This window comes from Giraffa tippelskirchi, chromosome 13 (assembly GCF_054371585.1).
Source record: "Giraffa tippelskirchi isolate mGirTip1 chromosome 13, T2T-mGirTip1v1.2.pri, whole genome shotgun sequence".
In the NCBI taxonomy this organism is placed as follows: Eukaryota; Metazoa; Chordata; class Mammalia; order Artiodactyla; family Giraffidae; genus Giraffa; species Giraffa tippelskirchi.
Genome location: NC_137287.1, coordinates 71,618,982 through 71,639,840, shown reverse-complemented (window position 1 = coordinate 71,639,840; position 20,859 = coordinate 71,618,982). Strand labels below are relative to the sequence as shown.

At 45.6% G+C, this 20,859-nt stretch overlaps 1 long non-coding RNA gene across 1 annotated transcript in view; it reads right to left on the bottom strand.

Annotated features, from left to right (window-relative positions):
- The window catches only part of LOC145531352 (uncharacterized), an 87,612-nt gene that overhangs the window by 65,724 nt on the left and 1,029 nt on the right, over positions 1 to 20,859 (bottom strand). The window lies entirely within an intron of this gene.

Here is a 20,859-nt window from a genome sequence, read left to right as displayed (position 1 = left end):
AAAGGGTTTTGTGTGTGTGCTTCTAAAATGACTAGAAGAGGGAATTCCCTGGCAATCCAGTGGTTAGGACTCTGTACTTCTACTGCAGGGGCATGGGTTTGATCCCTGGTTGGGGAACTAAGATTCTGCATGCTATGGCACAGCCAAAAAATAACTAGAAGGCTATGAAGATGAAAAGCATAATTGACAAAAGTGTACGTTAGATAAAGTGGCTCTGAGAATTGGTCAGCAGAAGTTCAGGTCAAGGCCACAAGTGTTAACTGAGAACTCAATGTTCAAGACCCAATCCCCAACACAATGGGGAGGCAAAGAACACTCCAGCCTCTCCCCCCTCCAACTTGAGATTCTCAAGGAGGGTGTGTGCACAGGAGTGTACAAAACAGAGTATGATAAGTGAGCAAATAAAAAATGTAAACATAGTCTGATCGAGGGTCTAGGCTTCAGTGCCCCTCTGCTTTTGAGAGGGGTCAAGCAGGATGAAGCTGGTAACGTGAGTATTAGAGGCAGAAGGACAACGTGATAAATGTGGAGGCCCTGTTTAGAGGGGTCATCTCTTTAGAGAAGTCATCTCCACCTTGGACTGGGAAGAATCAGCATTGGGATAAACCACACACGTGTGAGAGGTGGTGTTCTCACCCTCAATTTCAACCCTCGTCTGCGAGTCGACTCTCTTTAATCCTATGTCATATCTATCAGGCCCTCAAGCAATGCCAATTTGCATGCGCAGACACACACACACACTGAGATACCTGTCTCAGTATTAAGCTGTGACCAAGTGCTTTCTAACATGCAGGTAATCTGAGTGACCTCCTGGCCCCTCAGAATCCTTGCCTACCTGATTCTTGGGTTTCTGTTATTTTATCCAAAGGCAGAGAATGACAGTCTATAACTAAAGCTAAAATTTAAAACATAAGTACACTCAAAGAGGTGACATAGCCTAAAAAGTATCCTATAGACAGGCACCAGATTTAAAAAAATAGATACATCAGGCTTCATTCAAATTAAAAATTTTTTTGCCTCAAAGAAAGCTATCCAGAAAGTGAAAAAGTGATCTGCAAAATGGGAAAAAAGAAATCGCAAATCTTCTATCAGTTAAGGGTCTAGTATGCAAAATACATAAAGAACTCTTAGGGACTTTCCTGGTGATCCAGTGGTTAGGACTTTGCCTTCCAGTCCCTTCCAGGGATTGAACCCCCTGGTTGGGGAGCTAAGATCCCTCATGCCTCTCAACCAAAAAACCAAAACATAAAACAGAAGCAGTGTTGTAACAAATTCAATAAAGACTTCAAAAATGGTCTACATCAAAAAAGAAAATCTAAAAAAAAAAAAAAACTCTTAGAGCTCAACAATGAAAAGACAAATAACCCAAATGATTGGAAAATGAGCCAAGGATTTGAAAAGACATTTCTCGGAAAATGTGCAAATGGTCAATAAATACCTGAGAAGATGTTATTAATAACATCACTAGTTATTAGGGAAATGCAAATGAAAACCACAATGAGCTAAGACTTCACATCCACACAAACAGCCATGACCAAAAAGGCAGTAGATAACTAGGATGTGGATGTGGAGAGATGGCATCCTCGGGTGTTGTTGGTGGGAATGTGAAATGGTGCAGCCACTTTGGAGAACAGTTTGGCGGTTTCTCAGAAAGTTAAACAGAGTTCCCATGTGACCCAGCAATTCCACTGCAAAGTATTTAATCAAGAGAAATGAAAACATATAAAAACCTGTACAGGAATGTTCATCACAGTATTATTAATATTAGCCAAAAGTTGGAAACAATATAAATGTACATCAACTGATGAATGGATAAACCAAGTGAGGAGCATGGAATACTCTTCAGCCATAAGAAGGAATGAAGTACTGATTCATGTTACACACATGGATGAACCTTGAAAACATTCTTCTAAGTCAGGGGTCCCCAACTCCTGGGCCACAGACCAGTACTGATCCATGACCTCTTAGAAACTGGAAGGAGGTGAGCAGAGGGCAAGCGAGTGAAACTTCACCTGTATTTACAGCCGCTCCCCATCACTCACATTACCACCTGAGCTCTGCCTCCGGTCGAATCAGCAGAGGTATTAGATTCTCAAAGGAGTGTGAACCCTACTATGGATTGAGCATGTGAAGGATCTAACTTGCAAAATCCTTATAAGAATCTAATGCCTGGGGATCTGATTCTGCACTATGATGCGCTGCATGGTTATTTCATTATATATCACAATGTAATAACAATAAAGTGTACAATAAATGTAATGTGCTTGAACCATCCTGAAATCATCCCCCCTTGCCCCATCTGTGGAAAAATTGTCTTCCATGAAACCAGTCCCTGGTGCCAAGAAGGATGGGGACCACTGTTCTATGTGAAAAAAGTCAGACGCAAAACTCACATACTGTAGGATTCCTTTTACAGGAAAAGTCCAGAAGAGGAATATCTCTAGAGACAGAACGTAGATTAGTAATGGGGGTGAAGGGAATGATGGCTAAAGGACATCGAGTTTCTTTTACGGGGTGATGAAAATGTTCTGGAATTAGTGGCAATGGTTGCACAATTTTGGAATAGAGTAACTACTTAAAATGCATGAATTTCATGATATAGGGTATAAATCACCTTTATCAGCTTCTGAGCACACACCTTAACTGGGGGTAAGGGTGAAGCAGCAGGAAGTGGTAGGTGTCCCAGGCTGGTGGAGTAGATAGACCCAGACAGGAAAATGGGCACTTTGCCCTAAATTTCTTTCCATCTTGGTCATTCTAAGCCATCTTTCCTGCGCATCTTTCCTCTCCCACTGCAGAAGGGAACTAACCTCCACCAAGGGATGGAAAGTAACCAAAATTGACATTCTTAGCCTTGAAAGTCAGGCAGCAAAAAACAGACCAGTGACTTTCAAAACAGTGGAACCAACAAAACACGTATCTATTCTCTCACTGCTAAGAAAGAGGAAAGATGATGACAAACCCTGGCTTGGGGAAGCTCTCACTTGCCAAAAGATTATCGAAAGCATGTGGTCCCAAGGCGATTGCCTGTCTCCGCACACACATCTCTGAAAGATGGAGTGAGCTGGGCTTGTTTATATAAAACACGGTCCTGGGATCCTGGCAGATGTCTGCTGCCTTCCAGGAGGAGAGATCGGATGGCCAGTGTGGTTACGTGGCACTTCCCACTTGATAAGGTAATTCTGGAGCTTCTTGTGGAAGGAGCATCCTTGGGGGATCTACCAACTGGGATCGGGTGTCTGATCCCACTTAACAAAAGGAGATACCCATTCTGTAACCCGAGACAGGGGTTTGACTTTCAAATTGTTAACAGACCTTGGATCAAGGGAAATGCTTGGGAGGAAAAAGCAAAAGGCCTTTGGATGAGTCCTGAGGTAGGTTGGATGCTGTCCTGAAAGACTCCTAGTCTGATTAAACGTCTCCCATCTTCCCTGCTACAAAACTGTCCAGAGCAATCACTGAAAGTTTAGAGAAGGTCTTTTGACTTATGGCTGCGGTTCATGGCACAATTATGCGACGCTGATAAAGAACCACATTGATTAATACGCGGGATCATAAAACGTTTTTAACAGAGGTATGTGAGAGGAAGTATTTCACAGCAGGTCAGGAGGGGACCAAATATTTCAAGTTTGTGGCTTCTTCCATCTGGGGGAAGAAAGCTGGCTGGAAGATGAGACAAAGGTGGGGGAGTCAGGCTGGGGAGTGAAGAGAACGCCAGCGCACAGACACAGTGAAAAGGTTGGGGCCAGAAAGTGGGATGAGACACAGAGCAAAAGTTGTCTTTTGCCAAAGAGTTTGAGAAGTGGTTGCTGCTAGCATACATGATTTGCAGTTTTTTTAAAAAATTGCCCAACACCACACAGCCTCAACCTATAGACACCCAGGAGCAGAGAAACGCAAGATTAAATAAGAATTCAAACAGTCAATAAACACAAGACCATATCATCTCCTGGACTGGACTACAGGTGCCTCTGCCCATCTCTGCCTGGACCACAAGTGTCTCTGTTAGTCTCTGCCAGGGGTTTTAGGGGAAATGCTGATATTGGTCATTAACGTACAATGAGAAATTTTAAACCCTAACTTATGTTATTTAGGCCTTTTCAGGACAGTCTCTCTTCCAAGATCTTTGCTTTTAGGTTAACCTAAATGCACCTTCTATTCTTTTCCATTATTTACCCTGTCACTTAATGGGGCCTTTTCAGGTTATATTGGGATTCCCTCCAAGCATGGATTCTTGGAGCCTGAGCCATCCCATAACGTAGCTGCTGGCTTCATGAGGCCAAGAGCACTTGAGACATGACTAATCCAAACTGAAAAGTACACTAGTTGTAAAACACACGCCAACTATCAAAGATTTAGGGAGATAATTTAAAAATATCGGTTATATTTTGGGCAAATTGCGTTCAATAAAATATATCATTAAAATCTATTTCAGGGACTTCCCTGGCAGTCCAGCAGTGAGGACTTGGTGCTTCCAAGGCCGGAGGCTGGTGTTCAATCCCTGGTCGGGGAACTAAGATCTGGCAAGCCACTGGGTGCGGCTGAAAAGGAAAAAGAAAAGGGTAAAGAAGATCAATTTTGTCTGTTCCTTTTTTAATGTGGCTGCTAGAAAATTTTAACCTGCACCTGTGGCTCACATTCCATTTCTGTTGGACAGTTTCCATACTACAGTGGGGAAATCTCTAGGAAGAGACTGTGGTAAGCAGGGTTTCCAACCACATATGACCATATAGCCATTTTTCACATGGCGTCTTGCTCTAGTTACATATTGATTCTCCTTCACGGGTTCCCCCAAACATGATCATGTCCATTAATTCCATCATGATACTTAGAGTCCTGCTGAGTGAACGGCAATAGCTGCAGTGTTCAGCTCAGAGGCCTGCCTCCAAGAAACTAACGTGGGGGTGTGGGAGAAGCAGTTGAGGCATTTTGAGAATGTAGCTCATGATCCTGACAACCTTAACACAGTCAAGATCAGCAGCGTAACTTTCCTGTTCGTGTTCAATGTGAGGGTAGTTTTAGCAAAACTGAAACAAAAGCTCATTTTATCATTTCACCATATCCCATGGAATCATAGAACCTGACATTGGAAGGTATCTAACCCAATGCCCCACATCATAGTCTAGATGAGGGATCAAATATCCAGGTACTAATAACATGTTGAATATTTTACTGAGTGTCCATTATGTGCCAGGCTCTTATTTCATGCTCACCAACACACTTAGCCAGTTGGTACTATCATGACAGTCCAGTTTCATAGGTGCTGGGAAGAGCAGAGAGGTTGGACCAACTCTCTGAGGTCACACAGCTGGAGGGAAAGGCTGGTATGCATTTCCACTATGCTTTGCTGCCTCTGGGAAGTGGAAAGACTTGCAAATACATCAGACCTAATATTTCAGTTCTTGCAGGTAGTAATATACAGTGTTTACAATAGACAAATGACTGCTTTAATACACTCAAAAGTAATATAATCATTTTAAACAACTTTAGGGCATATGGCCAGAAAACCCTTGCTTTTCCATTTTTCCATACCTACAGGTAGAAGTTGGCTGTAATGCTTATTTTAGTTTAGTTATAGCTACATACTGGGCATCCATGTCTTTTGTGAATTTACATAGTAGAGTTTCCATTTGCAGAAACAGGAACAAGACTCTTGTAAAAAGCTTTGAGCTTTTCAGATTTCAGGGCCACATTGGTGAGACTGGTGTTCTATTCAGCCTTGATTCCTGCAGTGATGACCAGCACGCCCACATCATTTAACATTTTGAAGATGCTTGGCTGTTAATTAATTATTATTAATTCCTACCTTTCTCAGGATGCAGAGAAGGAAATTTAAGTACAGAACCATCCACGGCCTCCTTCCTTGGGCCACAGCCCACTGGAGCGACGAACCTGACTCAGAGCATTAGGTTATGCTGCCTCCTACTGGCCAGAGGGAGACTCTGCATGAAACACAGCAGGAGGAAATGGTCATTCAACACTTCTCAATTCCTATAGACTCTTTCTAAAGGGGGAAAAAATCTCTTTTTAGGTATATCTAGTGTGTTAAAAAAACTAGATGTCAGAAAACTAAGATCTAGTTTTTCTAGTGTCAGAAAACTAAGATTATGGCATCCAGTCCCATCACTTCATGGCAAATAGATGGGGTAACAATGGAAACAGTGACAGACTTCATTTTGGGGGGCTCCAAAATCACTGCAGATGGTGACTGAAGCCATGAAATTAAAAGACGCTTGCTCCTTGGAAGAAAAGCTATGGCCAACCTAGATAGCATATTAAAAAGCAGAGACATTACTTTGCTGACAAAGGTCCGTCTAGTCAAAGCTATGGTTTTTCCAGTAGTCACGTATGGATGCGAGAGTTGGACTATAAAGAAAGCTGAGTGCTGAAGAATTGATGCTTTCGAACTGTGGTGTTGGAGAAGATTCTTGAGAGTCCCTTGGATTGCAAGGAGATCCAACCAGTCCATCCTAAAGGAAATAAGTCCTGAATATTCATTGGAAGGACTGAGGCTGAAGCTGAAACTGCAATACTTTGGCCACCTGATGCAAAGAACTGATTCATTGGAAAAGACCCTGTTGCTGGGAAAGATTGAAAGCAGGAGGAGAAGGGGACGACAGAGGATGAGATGGTTGGATGGCATCACCAACTCAATGGACATGAGTTTGAGCAAGCTCCAGGAGTTGGTGATGGACAGGGAAGACTGGCGTCCTGCAGTCCATGGGGTTGCAAAGATTCGGATACTACTGAGCGGCTGAACTGAACTGAGTGTGTTAAAAGGGCTTCCCAGTTGGCGCTAGTGGTAAAGAACCTGCCTGCCAGTGCAGGAGACTTAAGAGCCACAGGTTCGATCCCTGAGTCGGGAAGATCCCCTGGAGAAGCGCATGGCAACCCACTCCAGTATTCTTGCCTGGAGAATCCCCATGGACAGAGGAGCCTGGTGGGCTACAGTCCTTAGGGTCACAAAGAGTCGGACATGACTGAAGCGTCTTAGCACAGCACAGTACAGTATGTTTAAAGGCAAACACATCACTTTGCCAACAAAATTCCATACAGTAAAGGCTATGGTCTTTCCAGTAGCCATGTACGGATGTGACAGCTTGACCATAAAGAAGGCAGAGGCAGAGCTGTGGTGCTGGAGAAGACTTGTGAGAGTCCCTTGGACTTCAAGGAGATCAAACCTATCAATTTTAAAGGGAATCAACCCTGAATATTCATTGGAAGGACTGATGCTAACGCTGAAGCGTCAATACTTTGGCCACCTGATGCAAAGAGCCAAGTCATTGGAAAAGACCTTGATACCGGGAAAGATTGAAGGCAGGAGAAGAAGGGGATGACAGAAGATGAGATGGTTGGATGGCATCATCAACTCAGTGGACATGAGTTTGAGCAAACGCAGGACATAATGAAGGACAGAGTAGCCTGGTGTGCTGCAGTCCATGGGGTTGCAAAGAGTCGGACACGACTGAGAGACTGAACAACAAAGTCTCTGGACTGAAAAACACCATCCTAAGTCATGCAAATGAGTAAGTTCAAATAGTAACCAAGCCTGAAATTCAAAGAGGTGCCTTCAGTTTCCATGAGAGCTCCTTCATGGTGGTTTGTTCTCAGGATTATGTACCTCTTGCGATTCCTGAATAAGGCTGGTGGTAACGCTGACCTTACATCAAGGGCATCTCTCTACTTCACTTCTGGTGCTGATTCTAACTCTATTCCTACAGAACAAACTCTTCCCTTGGCTTTTGTGAAACTGTATTTAATTTTCTTTACCGTCTATACCTTTCTGCCTTTTTCTCCCAGAAAACAGGAAAGGATGTCTTTGCCCTGTCTCAGTCTCTCTTCCTCTTACACTTTCTTTTTTAAAAAACTTCTTAAATTTATTTTTATTTATTTCTTGGCTGCACCACTTGGCATGCAGGATCTTGGTTTCCCAACCAGCAATCAAACCCATGCCCCCACTGGAAGTACAGTCTTAACCACTGGACTGCCAGAAAGTTCTTTTTTTTAATATATATTTTTAAAATATTTATTTACTTGTTTGGCTGCACAGGCGTCTTAGTTGTGGCATGAAGAATCTTTAGTTGTGTGCAGCACATGGGATCTAGTTCCCTGACCAGGGATTGAGCCCGGGCCCCCTGCATGTGGAGCGCAGAGCCTTAGCCACTGGGCCACCAGGGAAGTCCTTCTTATACTTTCTTGTAATGAGAATTCCTTCCTCCAACAGCTTCCAGTACTACTTTCCCTGTAAACCCTTCCCACCTCCAAGGCCTTCGCAAGCAGAATTAGCCTTTCTCTCCTCCAGGTAAACACATCACTCTGTCCTGAGCTCAGTCGCCTTGTATAAACAAAATACCCGTCTTCCCCTCTGCTGCTGCTGCTAAGTTGCTTCAGTCGTGTCCGACTCTGTGCGACCCCATAGACGGCAGCCCACCAGGCTCCCCCGTCCCTGGGATTCTCCAGGCAAGAACACTGGAGTGGGTTGCCATTTCCTTCTCCAACGTCTTCCCCTCTAGACTTACAGTAATTTGAGGACAGAAGACCATGTCTCAGACACTTTGGAACAACACCTTTCCTGATATCACTTGAGCTTGGAAGTATGCTCAGCATCATTAAGGAATTATCTCGACTAAGATATCTAAGAGATTCACGATTTAATAAGACATACACATAAAACATTGGAATACAGTATGAAATGGGAGAGATGGCAGGTTATGGAAGCTGATAAAGCCTTGGACAAGGCAAACACAAAGGAAGAAGCAACTGCCTCCAGCTAGAGAGGGAGGAAATGGCATTTGAGACTGATCTGAAATGATAAGCATGGATGGGGCTGAGGTGGGAACAGTGGAGTTGTCATATATAGAAACTACTTCAGACAGAAGAAATATAAATAAAATAAAATACAAGCCTCTGAGACAGAAAGTGCGAATATCTTCTATGAGCAAGGACAAGTGTTTTTTCCACAGTCATCTTTCAGAAGGGAGAGAGAGAAACTTAGATAGGGTCAGTTCACTGAGGGTCTTAAATGCCAAACTAAGGAGGATATCTTGACCAGGTGAAAGCTGGGGTAGAGTGTCAGAGGGCTGGTGGACCACAGACCCCCTCGTACCCAGGTATACAACTGCGCCCCACTTTTCCATGGGAGTTGTAATACTTCTAGGAAAATGACTTGAACTCAGTCTGCCCCAGGAGCTTGGACATACCCAGACATAGGACCTGGTGCGAGTAGCTTGGAGGGAGGCTCCACGGAGGATGAGTCTGACTTGGAAAGAGTCTGATTTGACGAACCTGGCAGTCCTGAGGCCAAGCCTGAGGGAGGGGTGCGGGGGTTCCAAGCGCCCCAGAGCAGTGGGCCGCAGAACAGGGTGATAGCAGAACTGGGGTGGCGTATGCAAGCGTGATGAAAGGGCTGCACACAGGATTCAACAGTGTTCTCTTCACCTCTGGAACATTTGGGACACAGGCAACTTTTGGAGGGACACCTCCTCCCCCCCAAATTGGGTGTAAAAAGGAGAGAGCATTCTCTTTTTCATACAAGAGCTGCTGCTGCTGCTAAGTCGCTTCAGTCGTGTCCGACTCTGTGTGACCGCACAGACGGCAGCCCACCAGGCTCCGCCATCCCTGGGATTCTCCAGGCAAGAATACTGGAGTGGGTTGCCATTTCCTTCTCCAGCATACAAGAGCAGTGGTTCCCAAATTTGAGGGTGCACCAGAATCACCTGGAGGGCTTGTGAAAGTGCCCCCTATGGGGCCCCACCCCCATAGCATCCTGAGTTTACAGCTCTGGATAGGAACCCCAAATCTGCATTTCCAGTAAGTTCTGAGGTGAGGCTGACGCTGCTGGCCCAGTGAAAACCGTCATGCAAGAGCATCCCTGGGAGGAAAACGCTATCTGAGAGTAGGGGCCACGTCTGTGCTGTTCATCACGGAGTTCCTATCACCTAGGAACATGCCTGAGACATAAGAGGACTTTCAGAAATACATGGTGAGACCTGGCCCTAAACAAATGCAAGGCCAGAGAGCACATGACCCATATAGCCCAATCACAGAGACTGCCCTGGTCTTCAGATGGAAGAATTTTTTTAAATTAATTTATTTTTTGATTGAAGGATAATTGCTTTACAGAATTTTGCTGTTTTCTGCCAAATATCAGCATAATCAGCCATAGGTATACGTATGTTCCCTCTTGAATCTCCCTCCCATCTCCCTTCCCGTCCCACCCCTCTAGGTTGTCACAGAGCTCCTGTTTGAGTTCCCTGAGACATACAGCAAACTTCCATTGGCTACCTGCTTTACAGAGGGCAATGTAACCTTCCATGTTACTTTTTCCATACATCTCACCCTCTCCTTCCTCCCCCAACCAGAGAGAAGAATATTGAGATGGGTGTAACACCTATTTTAACATTTAATGAGTTTTATTAGGTTTTTTTTTTTTTTTTCGATTTGGCTGCACCATGTGACTTGCAGGATCATAGTTCTCCCACTAGGGATTGAACTCTTGATACAGCAGTGAAAACTGGCAATTCTAACCACTGGACCGCCAGGGAATCCCCTAGATCTTTCTTCAAATAAAATACCACAGGTAGAATTCTACTGTAGCCACCTCCTCAGACTTTCCTCCTCTCCCTCCCAGGGGTCAGCATATCTTATGTTTGGTGTGACTCCTTCCCATCTTTGTCTTTATGCATTTATCATATATACCTAGTGGCGACGGGTCAAGAATCCGCCTGCCAACGCAGACCCAGCAGAGGAAATAATCACCACCACCAACAAATCGTCAGGGACACTGACAGTTCATTCACCTTAAAGGAATCACTGAACCTCCAGGCGGAAAAAGATCTTAAGGTTCATCCAGTCCAACCCCCCACGTGTTGCTTGGACCACCTGCTAAGTCTGGGAAAGAAAACTTGCCACTCAGTCTCCTTGAAAGAAACAGAACCACCGCAGCCAGAGGACTGGCTCTGCTCAGAGCAGCTCAGGCCGAGGAGAGCCAAACCTGAACTTCATCCCAAATCGGACATGGCCCCTGCATTCCAGATGGGGGTACCCTGAGAGACTTAGACTGAAACCGATTTTTGTCTCCACCATTATTTATTTATTATCCCTCCCCTGTATCCTGTCTGTCTAGTTTTGCGTCTGGAGGTCCCGAGTCCAGGTCCACTCCTGAGCCTGGGCCTGGGCCTTGCACGCTGCAGCAGAGAGTTAAGTGCTGGACAAGGACAGGGACCCTCAGGTAGGAAGCACTCAATCAGTAATTCTTTTCCCAAGTGGCCTCTGACCAGAGGAGTTAATTAAGGAAGATGGTGTATTTGGAGGCGAAGGGCAAAGCTGGCCATGAATTAAGTGTGGAGAACAAAGAATGTGAATAAATAGCTGCTCCTTTGCTGGCAGAACAGTGAACTTCAGTTCACGGAGGGCTTGGTTCTGGAGCCAATTTTTTTTTTTTTTTTTTTTGGCTGCACTGGGTCTTGTGGTATGGGTTGTGGTATGCGAACTCTTAATTGCGGCATGTGGGACCTAGTTCCCTGACCAGGGACTGAACCCAAGCCCCCTGCATTGGGAGCATGGAGTCTTAGCCACTGGACCACCATAGAGCCAATTTTTATTTAAACAGTTCTGACAGCAGGAAATAGACAGTAAGCCTGAAACTTACGTCCTCAAAGACACATCCTCTCTACCTGTCTTCTCTGCTTCTTGCCCTCCTCACCTCTCCGTTTCCTCCTTCCCCACCAAATACTAGGGGGGATCAGGCGTCTAACATATTGTTCATTACAATATGATCCCTTGCAGAGGGTCTTAGCCACCGGGGGCAGGGGGGTGGGGAGAGAACCAATTATATACCGTTCAGAAAAAATGGGAAGAAAGGCACTCCTTGTTTATTATGTGGCAGAACCAACCCCTAAATGACTGGAAGCTAGAAATGGTTGAGTTAGGATCTCGGGCTAAAAGGCAAGACCAGTTTTCCTTAACAGAAGTGGTAATGGAAGGGTCGAGGGAGGAGCTGCACAATGACTCTGGAGGGGCTGGCTCTCTGGGTCTCAGGATTTGAGGGAGGCGGGGAGTAATCTATGCATTTTTGGCAATTGTGTGCAAAACCGCACTCATTTTAATGAGTGAAGGCAGGAAGAGACAGAGATGTGAAAACGTAATTGAAGAAAATAAACTGGCTTTCTTCCCCATCACCCTTAGTTCTCGCCCATGTATCAAAGAGACGAAGGGAAAACCTAACTAATTTTGTAACTTTTGCTACTCTCTGGGTGCAAATGATAAAATCTTCATTTTATATAGCACCAGATTAATCACTTTTGTGCAGAAGAAAAGTGGGATTCACCAGGGATAACTCCACAGCACAGTGGGATTTTGGGGAACGTGGGTACATTTGGGGAGGTGCAAAGCCAGAATTTCAGAAAGCAAGATAGCGTTAGTTATAGTTCAGTGGAGAGTACCCTGCTGGACCCATCACTCAGAGCCATGCACGGGGATGCTGCAGAAAGCAGGTCAAAGGGGGGGAGCCCCAGGCTTGATTTGGGGAGGGGAGACCCCCCATTGAGCTTGCAGGGGACTTGCTAACTATGGTCCACTCCAAGGAGCTCCTTTCCTTTAGAAATAACGAATTCAGTGACCTAAGTGGGAAGCAAATCCAAAAAAGAGCAGGTCTATATAAACATACCATTGATTCACTTTGCCGTACAGCAGACATTAACACAACATTGTAAAGCAACTGTACTCCAATAAAAATTTTAAAAAAAATCACTCCTTCTAAAGTCAAACACCATGACTTAAATTTCGTGTGATTTTTTTTCTTGCCCAAAAAACTACGATGAAATCTTTTACTGAAGATTGTAAAAGACCCCTGAAGAAAATAATTAATGATTATTTGTAAGGACAGTAGCATTAATGAATTAATGGAATGATAATGCACTCTCTATAGTTCCACTTTTTCCTTCAAATTCTGTTCTCCCACAGCACTTGTCACCATATTACCCAGTTTGGGAATATGATAAAAGCTATTATCATAGCTGGGAAGCTGACAGAAGCTAGGAACTCTCTTTCCAGAAATGCACGAGTAGATAGAATTTTCCACATAATTTCAGAAGGTTCATAGATCCCTGCTCCTCACACACACACAAAAAATCCCTGAGACCTTGACTTCGCACTTGGCATTACATCATTTCTCTGTCACTGATTGGGATCTTGACCTGTTCACAGTGTTCTAATACTGAGCACAGTGCCTGCAAACTAGCAGCTGTTCGAAAGTAAGGCTTATTGTTGACCTGACTTTTTAGGCAAGAATGGTGAAATGAGAGAAATGATATTTAAAAATAAGAAGAAAGCATGTTTATGTCATGCAAGAAAAACAAAGGTTGGCCTTTAAGCTGTTTCCCTGTTTTGGGGGGATTTTGATCACTGGAAAGGGTCACAGTGTAAAAAAAGAGCCAGTTTCTCTTATACAGACAGGAATCTGGAGCCTTGCTGTGTAGTTTCAAGTTTTTGTTGTTCAGTTGCTAAGTCATGCCCAACGCTTTTCCACCCTGTAGACTATAGCACGCCAGGCTTCCCTGTCCTTCACTATCTCCTGGAGCTTGTTCAAACTCATGTCCATTGAGTCAGTGATGCGATCTAACCATCTTATCCTCTCTGCCCCCTTCTCCTCCTGCACTCAATCTTTCCCAGCATCAGAGTCTTTTCTGATGAGTTGGTTCTTCGCATCAGGTGGCCAAAGTACTGGAACTTCAGCTTTAGCATCAGTCCTTCCAATGAATAGTCAGGATTGATTTCCTTTAGGATTGACTAGTTTGATCTCCTTGCTGTCCAGTGAAAGTGAAAGCAAAGTCGCTTAGTCGTGTCCAACTCTTTGCGACCCCATGGACTGTAGCCTATGAGGTTCCTCCATCCATGGAATTTTCCAGGCAAGAGTAGTGGAGTGGGTTGCCATTTCCTTCTCCAGGGGATCTTCCCAATCCAGGGATTGAACCTGGGTCTCCAGCACTGCAAGCAGGCGATTTTACCGTCTGAGCCACCAGGGAAGCTCTTGCTGTCCAAGGGACTCTCAAGAGTCTTGTCAGCATCACAATTTGAAAGCATCAATTCTTTGGCACTCAGGCTTCTATATGGTCCGAGTCTCATATCTGTACAGGACGAGAGGAGTAAGCTTAGAGAGGGGCCTAAGGGAAGCAGAGTTGTTGTTGTTTAGTCGCTAAGTTGTGTCTGACTCTTTGTGACCCTGTGGACTCTAGTCCACCAGGCTCCTCTGTCTATAGAATTTCCCAGGCAAGAATACTGGAATGGGTTGGCCTTTCCTTCTCCAGGGTGTCTTCACAATCCAGGGACTGAATCCGAGTCTCCTTCATTGACAGGTGGATTCCTTACCACTGAGCCACCAGGGAAGCCCCAGGGGAAACAGGGAGGGCCTCCAAAATATCAGGATGCAGCCTAAAACCTGCGTTAGGAATCACACTCCTTTCTAGAATCCACGCCCCTAGGATGCTGGCTGTGAGGGGGCCAACAATAAGTGGTTCCAGGCAGACTCCTAAGTTGCTTTCCCACCTGGGCTGCCAAGGCTCTATCTATCCTTTCTAGGCTCTGAACCTGTTACCTCTGGCACTCTTGCTTCTGGATCTGAATTTCTGGCCCCCTCATACCCCATCGAAGCCTGCCTTCAGTAGGATTGTCATACTTGCCCCCGGGGCCCTAAGCCCTGCTTGCAGAGAATTCTAGGGCTGCAAAGCCAGGTCTGCAGGCAGTGAAGGGCCTGGAAGGAAATCTCCTGTCATCTGCTGGGGAAGAAAGGGATGGTTGAGAGCAGTGGTCCCCAACATTTTTGGCACCAGGGAATGGTTTTGTTAAAGACAATTTTTCCATGGATTGTGGGTGGGGGAAGGGGGATGGTTTCGGGATGACCCAAATGCATTACATTTATTGTGTATTCTATTTCTATTATTATTACATCCACTGCACCTCAGATCATCAGGCATTAGACCCTGGAGATTGGGGACCCCTGGCCTAGTGAATCTTAAGTCCTGACCTGGATTGAGAGGGAGGAAGAGGGGAAGAGTGAGGTGTCCTTCCTAAAAAACCTGAGTGTACATAGCTCCTGTCAAGAGTGGAGGATAAGGGATAATATGTCAGGCATCTCTATGGTCTTAACCATGGTCCAGCCAACTGCTACCCTTTCAGTCAGGCCTCATTTGTGTGTGCGGATAACTCAGATGGATAATGCCCCACTTGAGGGAGGGAGCAGTTGCAGGAGAGTAAACCCATCCTGCTATTTCAGGGGGAGCATAGAAGTGGACTCCGTTTCTCAGCCACTCACTCAGTGAGTGCCTGCATCTTTGAGTGTGGACTTGGGACACAGATGGCCTAGGTTCTAATCCAAGTCCTCCACCTTTTGCCATTGTGACTTTGGACAAGTTGCTTACTTTCTCTGTGTCTCAATTTCCTCACATATAACATAGGGATGATAACGGTACTGAGAAATGGAACATTTCTTTCCATATCAATAAACAAAGGATGTCACAGTCATCAGCAATTGCAGCCCTCCAGTGTGAGCTGGTGAGCCTTGAAGAAACTCTGGAAAGAAAGAACACCTGCCATCTAGGTTAGCCGTCAGTCTGCAGCCACTTCCTCAGGGCAGTGAGCCCTGAGGAAACTCAGGATGTGAAAAAACAGGATAACCGGCCCCAGACAGCTGAGGTGCATGTGGAAGGAATGATTAAGTCCAGACTCTTGTATCTTCCCATACATAGAAAAGTACTAAACTCCTTAACATGGGATGTCTGGTTTTCCTTTAATTAACAATAATCTTTTGACATTCAGACTACCTGCCATTTGTTGCAAAGCTTCTATATAAACTGGCTGCCCTCCCCTCACCTCTTGGAGCAGTTATCTCAGGGTTATTTGAGTTGCTGCCTCCAGGGCTTGAAGTCCTAAAAATTCCTGCCCAAGAAAACATAACTCCCAACTTTTAGGTTGTGAATATTTTTTAAGTTGACAGGATCCTGGTGTTACACTGGTCCATCCAAATAATCCAGGAAAATCTCACCACCACCACCCACCCCCAAAATCTTTAATTTAATCATCTCTGCAAAATCCCTTTTGCCAGCCAAAATACCATATTCACATGTGGATGATAACTCTGGGGACCATTATGCTGCCTACCATAGGTAGGGTTCCCCCATGCATTGCCAGAGAACTCTTCAGAGAGAGAAGACTTTCAGAGAAGAGTCTTACAGGTTTAGTTCTTATTTGCCAGAAAAGGGGAATATGGTGGTACAACAAAGAACTAGCACCTAATAAGATGCTATGTGGAGAAAGAGAAACTGAGCCTGGAGACCTGCAAGTACAGTTGTACGGCTGAAGAATAGAAATGGGATACCTTCTGGAGATTATATTAGAGAGGACATTAGAAGCTGGGTCGTGAAGTTTTTTTTTTTTTTTAACCATATTAAGTCTGAAATTTATCGGAAACGCATTTACTTGACCAATGCCATTACTTTAGACTGTGCTATAGTTTCTTTAAAACTTTAGGGGCTTCCCTGGTGGCCCAATGGTTAGGAATCCACCTACCAATTCAGGGGACACAGGTTCAATCCCTGGCCTGGGAAGATTCCACATGCTGCAAGGCAACTAAGCCCATGTGCCACAACTACTGAGCCTAGGTTTTAGCACCTGCGGGTTGCAACTACTGAAGCACACTCGCCCTAGAGCCCATGCTCCACAACAAGAGAAGCCACCTCATTGAAAAGCCTGCAGCACAACCAGAGAGTAGCCCCCGCTCGCCACAACTAAATTCCATGTGCACAAGGAAGACCCAGCGCAGCCAAAAAATAAATAAATAAATAAATAAATAAATAAAAACTTTCTCTGACACACTTTTTATCCTAAAGAATAATCCTCATAAAATCACAGGTTTTATCTGTTATATCTTTCCAGCGTATGTCAAGATGTATATATAAGATGTTCCTCCCCGTATCCTTAAAATCATCCACATACACCCATGAATGAACTTCATACTCTGAGAAACGGAGCCAGAGGCACGGAAACCACCTAAAGTTTTTGAGCAGGGGAAGAACACGATCAGGCTTGCCTTGGATCAATATCATTCCTACAGCATTAATCACTTTGAACTGAATGGAAATCAGTGAAAATCACAGCAAAAATACCATACATGAGACTTCTACAACAGTTGAGGGGAGGGGTGAGAAATAAACAGAGAGACAGGGACTGTGGGAGGGGAGCAGAGGGTTTGGATATGAACAATATGAAGGTGGGGAGCTGATGGATAACAGCACATGTAGACTGGGGATGACTGCTAGGGTTCTGGCACGTGCAGTTCAGCAGCTAATCGTTCATCTGCCAGGATGGCAAATAGAGGGGGATTTGGTGGGGCAGGGAGTGGGCAGGGTTGGAAGAGAAATAATTGCTTTTGTCTGGAACATGCTCAAAGTGTTTGTGGAACACTCGTGTAAGTATGGGAACGCCTGTGTCTGGGGCTCTGAACTGGGGCATCATCCAGAGCTGAGCTGTCCAGGAGAAACAGGCTGTGAGCCATCTGTGTCACTTTAAATGGTCAGATGACCATGTTAAAAAAAATGAATAATATATTTTATATAACCAAACATATCCATAATATTGTATTTCAGGGACTTCCCTGGTGGTCCAGTAGTTGAAAGTGCGCCTTCTAGAGAAGGGGACTTGGGTTCGAGCCCTGGTCAGGGAACTGAGATGCCACATTGCAGCAGACGAGGCAACTAAGCCTGAGCATCACAACTAGATAGTGCCTCAACTAAGATCTGACACAGTCAAAATAAATTACTTAATTAAATTAATTAAAAGAAAAATCAGTATTGTCCATTTATGTGTGGGTTTATTTCTGGACTCCATTTGGCTTCAAAAGAATATTCAATTTCACGATGAATCAGTATAAAAATCATTAAGCTACTATTTTACATTTTTTGTTTGTTTAAGTCTTCAAAACCCAGTGCATTTTTCACAGAGAGGACATCACATGTGGGACATTCCAAGCTCTCAAAAGGGACTGTGAAGAGTAGTTACCGTATTTATTGGACAGCACGGCCCTAGAAGCACTTGCTGAAGGCAGGCCAGGGTGATCAAGCACCTGAGTGATGGTGGAGGACAAGGACCCTGTTCAGACATTGAGGGTAATCAGATTTGCTAGGACTGGATTTTACAAGGAAGTGCATGGATGGGTCTAGGAGGAAGTTCAGGAGACCCGCTACAGGTTCTGCCAAGCAAAGAATCTTTGTCACAATTCCACCCATTACACCAAATAGATACCATCTTTGGGGTAGGGCTGATAAATTCGTAGTTGTAACAAGCCTCCAGCAGGTAACGTGACCCAGGAGAACCATCTGTTCAGTAGCAGCTGGTAGGATCTGAGACCGCAGGGGGACGGTTCCCAACAGGATGTGACTCTGATGAGCCCCCTGGGTAAGACTCATAGAAAGCTGATGGGGGGAAGCAAAGAGAGGGCCTAGTGTTTAGGGCAAAGGAAGGGAGGGATGAGAGATCTGGTGGATTATTGGACTCCGAGACATCAAGGCATCGTGGCTTATATAAGAGTCCACAAACTCCATTTGGTAGAATTTGACTCAAGGTGTTCTGGAGGTGCCAAAGGGTTCCAACCCCAGGGGTTGGGGAGGAAGGAGCGGTTTCTGAGAAAGCTTGCCTCCCACACAAAGCAGGGATCAGCCTCAGGCTCGCCCAGCCATTCAGGTCTGAAGCTCCGCAGGGATCTGTCCAAGGTCTCTTTCATTCCCCCCCCCCACTCTAGTTTCTGGTTAATCTCAACCCTTTCCGGGGCTTCAAACCCCATTTACATGCTGATGGTCCCCACATTTGCATCTCAAACTCAGAGTCCACCCCCACCCCAAGTGGCAGACCTCGTTTTACCAATTGCCTTCTGCCTAGAATATCGGGTGAGCACCTAAAATTTAACATTTCCAAAGCTGAACTCACCTCAAACTTGTTTGCCTGCTAATAGTTCCTGTTTCAACTAGTAGCCTCACCCTGTTCCCCCCAAGCCAGAAGTCTGGGGGTCATCTTTCACTTCTTCTGATCACATACTAAATCATCTGAAATTCTTTCCTAGGTCCGAATTTCTGCAGTTTTGGGTCAGATGCTCTCGACTCTATGACTGACTTGCAAGTCCCTCCTCACCCTTCTGGCAGAGACAGGATGTCCTCCCAAATGTGGTACAGCCTTCTTTTACAAAAAACTAAGCTTGTAAAAACCAAATCTGCCAAACTTTGCTGACTACCGCAGAAACACCAAACTCAGCATGAGACATGAATCTTCAGAGAGGGTCCTACTCACCTCTCTTGAGTGAGCCACCTTCCCCCTAATCTCCCAAGATCTTTTTTTTCAGTTGTGATTTTTTTTTTTGGCTAAAAAGTAAACACACAATACCAAAATGCCTCGGACTACTCACAAAATCGAGTTTAAAAGGGCAGAGATGAGAAGAATTAAGCGATCTTCATCCCTCTTCCCAGATTCTGGACGTCTGGAGTGCTGCCTGGGGAGTGCCTGCACGTGGGTTACGCCAGGCGATTTAGAGGCAAATCTAGGTTTGTCAACCAGTAGGTTATGTCACTCTGACAAAAGTCCAACACATCACATTAAAGAATCTAGGCTACTGTGTTCTTTCCTAACTTCCCGAAGGGCTACGGAGAAAAGACCACGAGGAGCCTGCAACAGTCCAGTCTCCTAGACTGCACCCAGATCAAAACCCTGGGAAACTGCCAAGCAGAAATTTTAAGAATGAAATAGGCATCTGAGTAGCCTACAAACCTGACAACAGAACCTACAGCACCTTTTGGTTAAAAAAACAAAACAGAAAAACACTCCTGCCCCGAAATATATTTGGAAAATGCTGAACCACTCTAGAAAAGATTGGTCAGTTTCCAACTTCTCGGTTTCAAGGGAAGCACGAAAAGGCGTCGTAGGAAAGCAGTTTACTTTATTGTCTTCAGCAACGTGTTAGAAAGTTGAAAACCTGAAAAAAGTAATCTCAGAAGCGGAATCGCTCCCTTGGGTGTTCATTCAAACACATGCAGTACTAGGCTGCCATGTTGACTTGGACCTGTGGAGAGCAAACAATGTAACTGAGGAACCTTAAGCTCTGACTTCCTACCAAACGCATGAAACGTTCAAGAAACTTCGCAGGACGTGTGCGTGTTCACCGAGGTTCGTGTGAGCTCCCGAGCCAGGTTGAACAATAGAAGGGAGAGTCGTTATTAATCAAACGCGCCGTCTGTGTTTCTAAATCTTTCGTCGCGGCAGAGGGGGCATTCCTTCTGCTCCCACCCGATTTTCAAATTGTCTCCGTGCTCATTGTCTGCCGGTAGTAACGACGGCAGCGCTCGGGGAGCAGGTACAGCGTCCCGCAGAACGCAGCACGGTTGAACCCCGCCAGGTTTTGGGAAACATTCCCGGCCCTTCCAGCGGGTCAAGGAAAAGGAGGTGGCCCAGGCGCCAAAGGCTGCTGCCAATGCAACTCGCAACTTTTGAAATCAATCCTTTTTGCATCATGCAACGGATGCCACCGCTCCTCGGGCTTGCAACCCCCCACCCCTCCCCCGAGACCAATCATTGCCGCGCTCGGGCCTGCACATCGCCCCCGCCCCCTTTCCCGGGCCGCACGCAGCCACCGAGCCGCTCCGGCCGCGGCCCGCCGCCTCTTAAAGGGAGGGAGCCGGCCCTTAAAGGCCCCTCGCGCGCGGCGCACGGCGGAGCGCGGCGGCCCTGGTTCCCGGCAGGGGCCCGCCGAGCCAGGCCGAGCCCCTGCGGCGCCCAGGCGCGGCCCGCGGCCCTCCCGCCCTCCGCGCCGCAGCCGGGAGAGGC